A 6,128-nucleotide genomic window follows, 5' to 3' on the forward strand; every position below is an offset into this window, starting at 1 on the left:
CGCAGAGGAGCACCGGGGGCCCCCATTTTGGAGCATTCTTAACACTGGACATGTAATTTATAATGCTCCCGATATGGACATTGTATATTATTATGTTAACCTGTTTATTTTATGATGTGCTACATATATGTGCTGATGTTCCTTTTATGGGCATGACATACTGATATGTTTTCTTGACTTTCCATATGTTTTATAATGTTCCTGGTATGGGTATTTATGATGTTTCTATGACAAATGCATTTATTTAGTAATGTGATTCCTGACTACTGCTTATGTTGCAGAATAATAAGTAATCTGTCAGTTATGTGTGACTACTGCTGGTTCTGCAGAGTAACTATTGTGTAACATTCTGACAACTGCTTGAGTAGCAGGGTATTACTGACATGTTGAGTTTGGTCTAATAATTGTGTTGTGTACACCAGTTTATTCAAATGTGCACCTCCAGGTCACAAAATAGCTCTATCATCTGCAGAATCCCCCAGTGTTTCATAGTGTCTTCTGTCATTTTCAATCTCTCCGTGGAGCCACTTGGTGCTGTACTCAAAGATAACAGCATAATGATTCCCTGATATGCAGATGTTACATAACTCTACTTGAAAGTCTCTTCTGCTTCAGATATTCAGCACCTCACACGCTGCATTCATATCATCCAGGCCTGGATGTCAAGGGCCTACTTGAAGCACAACCCAAGCAAGAGGGAATTCCTTTTATTTGCCAAGAACAACAAACACAAATCTATATGAACATGGCTCAAAAGCATGAAATGTGACAGCTTCAAACCCCAACTGTCACAGAATGGCAAATTCCTTAAATTCACCCTGAACATCAACCTTACCCTCAAGGAACACACTACCAAAAAACACACAAACATGACCTGGTACTAGTTCTCTTTTCTAAAGAAAGTCAAATCATCTCTTCCAGGAGGTGACTACAGAACTGCTATTTAAGCCCTCATATTCTTGCAAGTGGATGACGGTAATGCCCTACACACAGACTCCCAGATGCCACACTGGTACCCCTCTATCCAGAGCCTGAAGAACTATATTCACATAATCCCCATCCTGATGGAACGCTATTGGCTCCTCATGCTGGCCCACACCATCGTCAAAACCAGCTGTGTCATTCACACAGCCATCACCACCAGTGCCCCTCTTATCTTGCAAACAAGCCCACCAACTCTGGCGGTTCTTGGCAGACCTGCAGCCAGAGCACCATCAGACTACAGGCTAAGTCCCATATTTATACTTTTTTTGTGCCACTTTTTGATGCAAAAGCGGGGCAAACTTACAAAATACAATTGTATTTTGTACGTTTGCGCCGTTTTTGCATCAAAAAGCCACGCAAATACGGTGTTAAAAAAGTATAAATATGGGCCTAAGAAGGTTAGAAAGGAAACAGAAAGGCAGCAGGCCTTTTCCATTTATGCCACCAGGATCAGAATCTGCATCCCTGTAGCCATCAGGACTGCCCCAGCAGTGCTCAAGTTTAGGAAAGAATAGAAGATTCTCCTCTTTAAAGACCAGTACATTACAATGCATTAACCATCCATAGCGCAGCTACCTCTCTTATCACTTGCTGACCTTAGTCTTGTCCTTGATCTAGTTCATTACTCTGCTTTCTTTTGGCTAGTTTGTGATATAGGAAGGCTATACACATATGTACACACACAATGTAGAATTAGCCACTTTAAATATAAGAATTTATCATCAAAATGATTTTAAAGATTGCTAGTTCTTGGGACAAGATATATCATGTATTATAAATATACCAAGTTGCTATTAGCTATCGCTGAATTTTGACTACAATGATCCCTAATCTAAAATTATTAAAGAAAATAAAGTAGAATAGCAGTCAATGCCTGGTTGCTGAATAATTAGAGAACAACAATCAATATTGAGCAGTGTGTGACATGAAAAAAAACGTGCTTGGTGCTAATATGTGACACACAAGGGATGCAAAAATTGGTGGAACACACACACAGAAAAAAAAAACTTTGATAAGATAACAATATTAATAAGGTTTGTGAACCACAGCTACATGCACATAGGTTCATGTGTCAGCTGTCGACAAAAGTCAGTTGCATGTCAGACCCTCATTGCTAGCTTTGCGCTGATCCCGCCTACCTGGCCGACTTTGTCGGCTGCTGGTATCGCATACTCTTCCAACTGATGTAATTTTTTGGTCCCTGTCCTGTTCACTGGCAATTCATTTATTCGCTTCTGTGCACTTAATTCAGCCTCCAGACAATCAATCTCCTTCTATTCTTGGAACTTGAGCATTATACTGTGCTTGGCAAGACGGAATAACTGAAACTTAATTAAACTATGTTACCCCTACTAAGACCAATTATATTATAGGTTCCTATGAAGAACCTTTATCTCTATAGTATTGAAACGCATCAACTTTTGACCCAGTAAAAAAGCATTGACTACTATTTTACTTCATTTATTTTTACTAATTTTAGGTTAGGGACCATTGCTGTGTTAAATATCGATTAGTAAAGCCAGGTCTCTAGTGATTTCAGAGTTTACCCTTGTTCTTGACTACAATGAATTTAACTACAAAACAAACTTTTTCTTTTTTAGAGCGTCTTCTACAGACAATTTCCAGGCACTGCCATGGGTTCCTGCTTTGCCTTCAGCTGTGTGAACCTTGTCATGGGGTGGTGGGAAGAGCAGATACAATGGAGTTGAGATTGGATAGATTAGTCACAGCATATTATTGGTTGGTTAAGAATCATTGACAATATTCTTGTTTACCTGAAAAGGGAGAACAACGTGGTAGCTTGTATGGTGAAACACTTAATGACAATAATTATAATTTAATTGACATGTAAAATGTGTGAATACAGTGAGCAAAGCATCAATGGAGTAATTGGGTATCAAAATTAGGATTGTGAAGAAACAGTAGGCAATAGGACTTGATTGAAAACCTACCACTGGACTTAGCGTTTACATGTGGTACGTCATCAACTCAAATGAAGAATTTCCTTTTGGGAGCTAAAATGTGCAGAACGTAATACAAGCAATGGGTTTGAGCTTGAAAAATAGTAAATTCACATCAAAGTTTAGGCTACATTGCACATTTGCATGATCTCCCATTAATTCTTAATGCCTTCTTAGATTTGAACAATCAATTAGTGATGATAGTGCATGTTCACACTTGCACCATTCTTTGTTTCTTTCTTTTGAACTAAGGACATTATACCACTAGTGGGTGGAATGTTCTAATATCATTCTAACCCTTGTGCTCTGTGTCATAAAGGTTGATAAAAGCCATCACTCACGTTGTTTGCCGCTCAGGCCTATAACTCCAGGGACATATTTATGAGATGGGTTGCGTCGATCTTCCACCATGCAATGTGGTGCATGCGTGACACAACTCCAAAATGCAATCTATCAAGCCACGCAAGGCCACTGTGTGTGGCCCTGCATGGCTTGATAAATCCACAATAATGCAACACAGAGCAAATTGCTGTGTTGCATTACTCTGCTCAGGGTGCTGTTCTATGGGTGTTGCATGAGTGTTCCCACTCAACACCCATGGACTTTGATGCATTTTTAGATGTACCAAAAGTGGTAGATTTGGGAATGCATCAAACTGCTATGCTCTCCAGGTGAGGTGTAACGAAGAGAAATAGCTTTATTTCTCCTAATTTTTTCCTCTTTCTATGTTTGCTGCTTTTGTGCATCACACATAGAAAGAGAAAATTGCCTCAAGAGTGCTTGCGTTGGTGCTAGACAGCCAAAATGGCACCCACATAGGTGAAAGGCAGGAATGCGATATATTCTTTTAAATGCAGTACTTTCCTGCCCTTTCCCTGTCACGCAGCACAGCAAGGTGACTTGCTGCACTGCACTGCGCTGCGTCACTTTTTTGTAATTATGACCCTGTTTTGCAACCCTTAACACAGTAACTGCTATTGGAGCTAATTATAATGCTTCATTACAGCTATAGCTTGCTGAACAGTAAGTCCCTCAGTCTGAGTCAGAAAGTAATCATGATTTGACGTAATACAAGTAACTTTAAAGCTACACTCCCAATGTTTCTCCCACCCGGGCATTCCATCAGCGAGATGCGTGCAAGCAAATCAAGCCAAAATGAGGATTTACCACAAAAAGTGGATGTGAAAACACTGATTCGAATTCTAAGACCCCATTTGTCACGGAATATCTCCTAAAACTACGTAATATTGTACCTGAGAATTACCAATCCCAGTGGTACCAATAATAGGCTCCCTGCTCACAGAATCATATATACGCTTAGGATAAATAACAATTTGTTTTAGTATTATTAAAAGTGGATTTAATGACGTGCTAACGCCTTCTAAAACGTGAACAGAATAATTTCCATATCCTAAAGTTAGAATTGAAGTTAAATTCTGATGACTATCATTCAATTAACAGTCACAAATTGGAGAGATTTTAGCACTTAAATTGGAAAATGTGTTCCCTGTTTATACTCCATCAACATTAGCAGATTAGGTTACATCATTCATCAAAACATCAGACAGTTGATTAAATGCAAGTCTTCCTCTTTTCTAAATTCTGTTTGCAAACCAAACTTTATTTTAAGAGCTACAAGTGCAAACTTAGAGTCACAATAAGATTTAAGTTGAGGCGTACTACTTCGTGATTTTAGGCTAACGAATTACGTATAAAAATGTTAACGCGTGTACATACTTACCGGATATCACAAGGCACTAGTGTGTTGTTCTCGTTCAGTTGCTTGTAGAGAAGCTGATTTGAACTGAGGTAAAATATAGAAATGTGCCAAAACTCTGGGTGGTAAAGCAGTTGCCCAACGCGGTTCAAATGCGTGCACGTCAGCTTTTCATACGCCAAAAAAGCTAATCGAATCTCGTGACGTTATCTAAAAGTGTGCACGATACTGCTGCTCGTTCTCTACCTTTGGCAAAGCCTTTCCTGCTTCCACACATGTAATCTTTGCTCTGAAGTGATACGCCTCTCACACTTTTATGCCAAATGCAAGAACACGTTGGCCTTCTCTATGGCTGAGAGTTATCTAAATCTCAGTTCCTGATATATTAATCTTGTCATCATGCGCTTGTATTAGATGCAATGCACTCAAAATACCTGGAAAACATTATTGAAGGTTACGAGCAGTAATCCAACTGTTTCGAAACGGGAAAGGCAAGGCCAAAGTGTAATCAGGGACAGAAACTCCATTTGTGAAATACTCTTCAACTCTAGTAAACAATTCGTGGCTTTCTCGTTCCTTCTGTTTTCCGCACAAGCTAAAAACCCAATATATATAATGTATGTTAAAATACTACAGAAAAACTCAAAAACAACAATTTCTCTCCTCCTGGGTTACTGCTACGGGGGGACTAATAACTCCAGGAGCTGGTAAAATCCGATTTAGCACAAGATGAACCCCCAGGGTCCACTAAGAAATGAGGAAATATTGGCTGGAATCGAAAATTCTGGGTCCAACTCCCTGGTATTTACTTCTCTAACTTTACTATTACTAGTTGAAAAAACACAGGTGAACTGTAAAAATCTCATATCAGAATATTGGAATGTTGAGCGCTCCATTGTGGACAGTGGAGTAGCTCCGGCCTTCTAATGGCTGGTAAGAACGGATAACGTGTCCCAATCTAGATAATTTACTCACTCTGGGACTCGTTTTAGGCTGATGAAGCTTTTGACCCTGATTGAAGACACCTTAGGACAAGATAACTAGTCAGCATGTCAATCAATGGATCGATAACCTAATCAACATTCACAATAGCAAATCAATCGACTTAATCAATAACATCGATAAGAATCGGAACACGCCATGACCTTTCAGTCACGAATAACCACACAGAATTTAGTAAGATTGATGATATTTATTCCCTATTGATTACACTTCTACTAGTAAGTTAATCAGTCTCAATACCAGAAAAAATATCAGCAATGTCACAATATGGCAACTCGAGTAAGATTTCATCAAAGCAAAAATCATAAACATTAGAGCAAAGCACGATGTCAACATGGATTAATCTTAGCAGAGTATCATTAGCGCATTATTCAACAAAGCATAGATTCAGTCATTCGTCTATTTGCGTCCGTTTTAGTGAACCTCTTAACTAACCTCGAATTAGCATTGGCATGTTGGGCTTC

At 39.1% G+C, this 6,128-nt stretch overlaps 1 protein-coding gene across 1 annotated transcript in view; it reads right to left on the minus strand.

The window, feature by feature from the left end:
• LOC138297361 (amine sulfotransferase-like) overlaps positions 1-4,921 on the minus strand; it is a 433,718-nt gene extending 428,797 nt beyond the window's left edge. Inside the window, exon 1 of the mRNA XM_069236754.1 lies at positions 4,687-4,921. The gene's annotated coding sequence lies outside the window, so the exon portion shown is untranslated. The remainder of the gene's footprint in view (positions 1-4,686) is intronic.
• Positions 4,922-6,128: the final 1,207 nt, after the last annotated feature.

Source organism: Pleurodeles waltl, chromosome 5 (genome assembly GCF_031143425.1).
Source record: "Pleurodeles waltl isolate 20211129_DDA chromosome 5, aPleWal1.hap1.20221129, whole genome shotgun sequence".
Lineage (NCBI taxonomy): Eukaryota > Metazoa > Chordata > Amphibia > Caudata > Salamandridae > Pleurodeles > Pleurodeles waltl.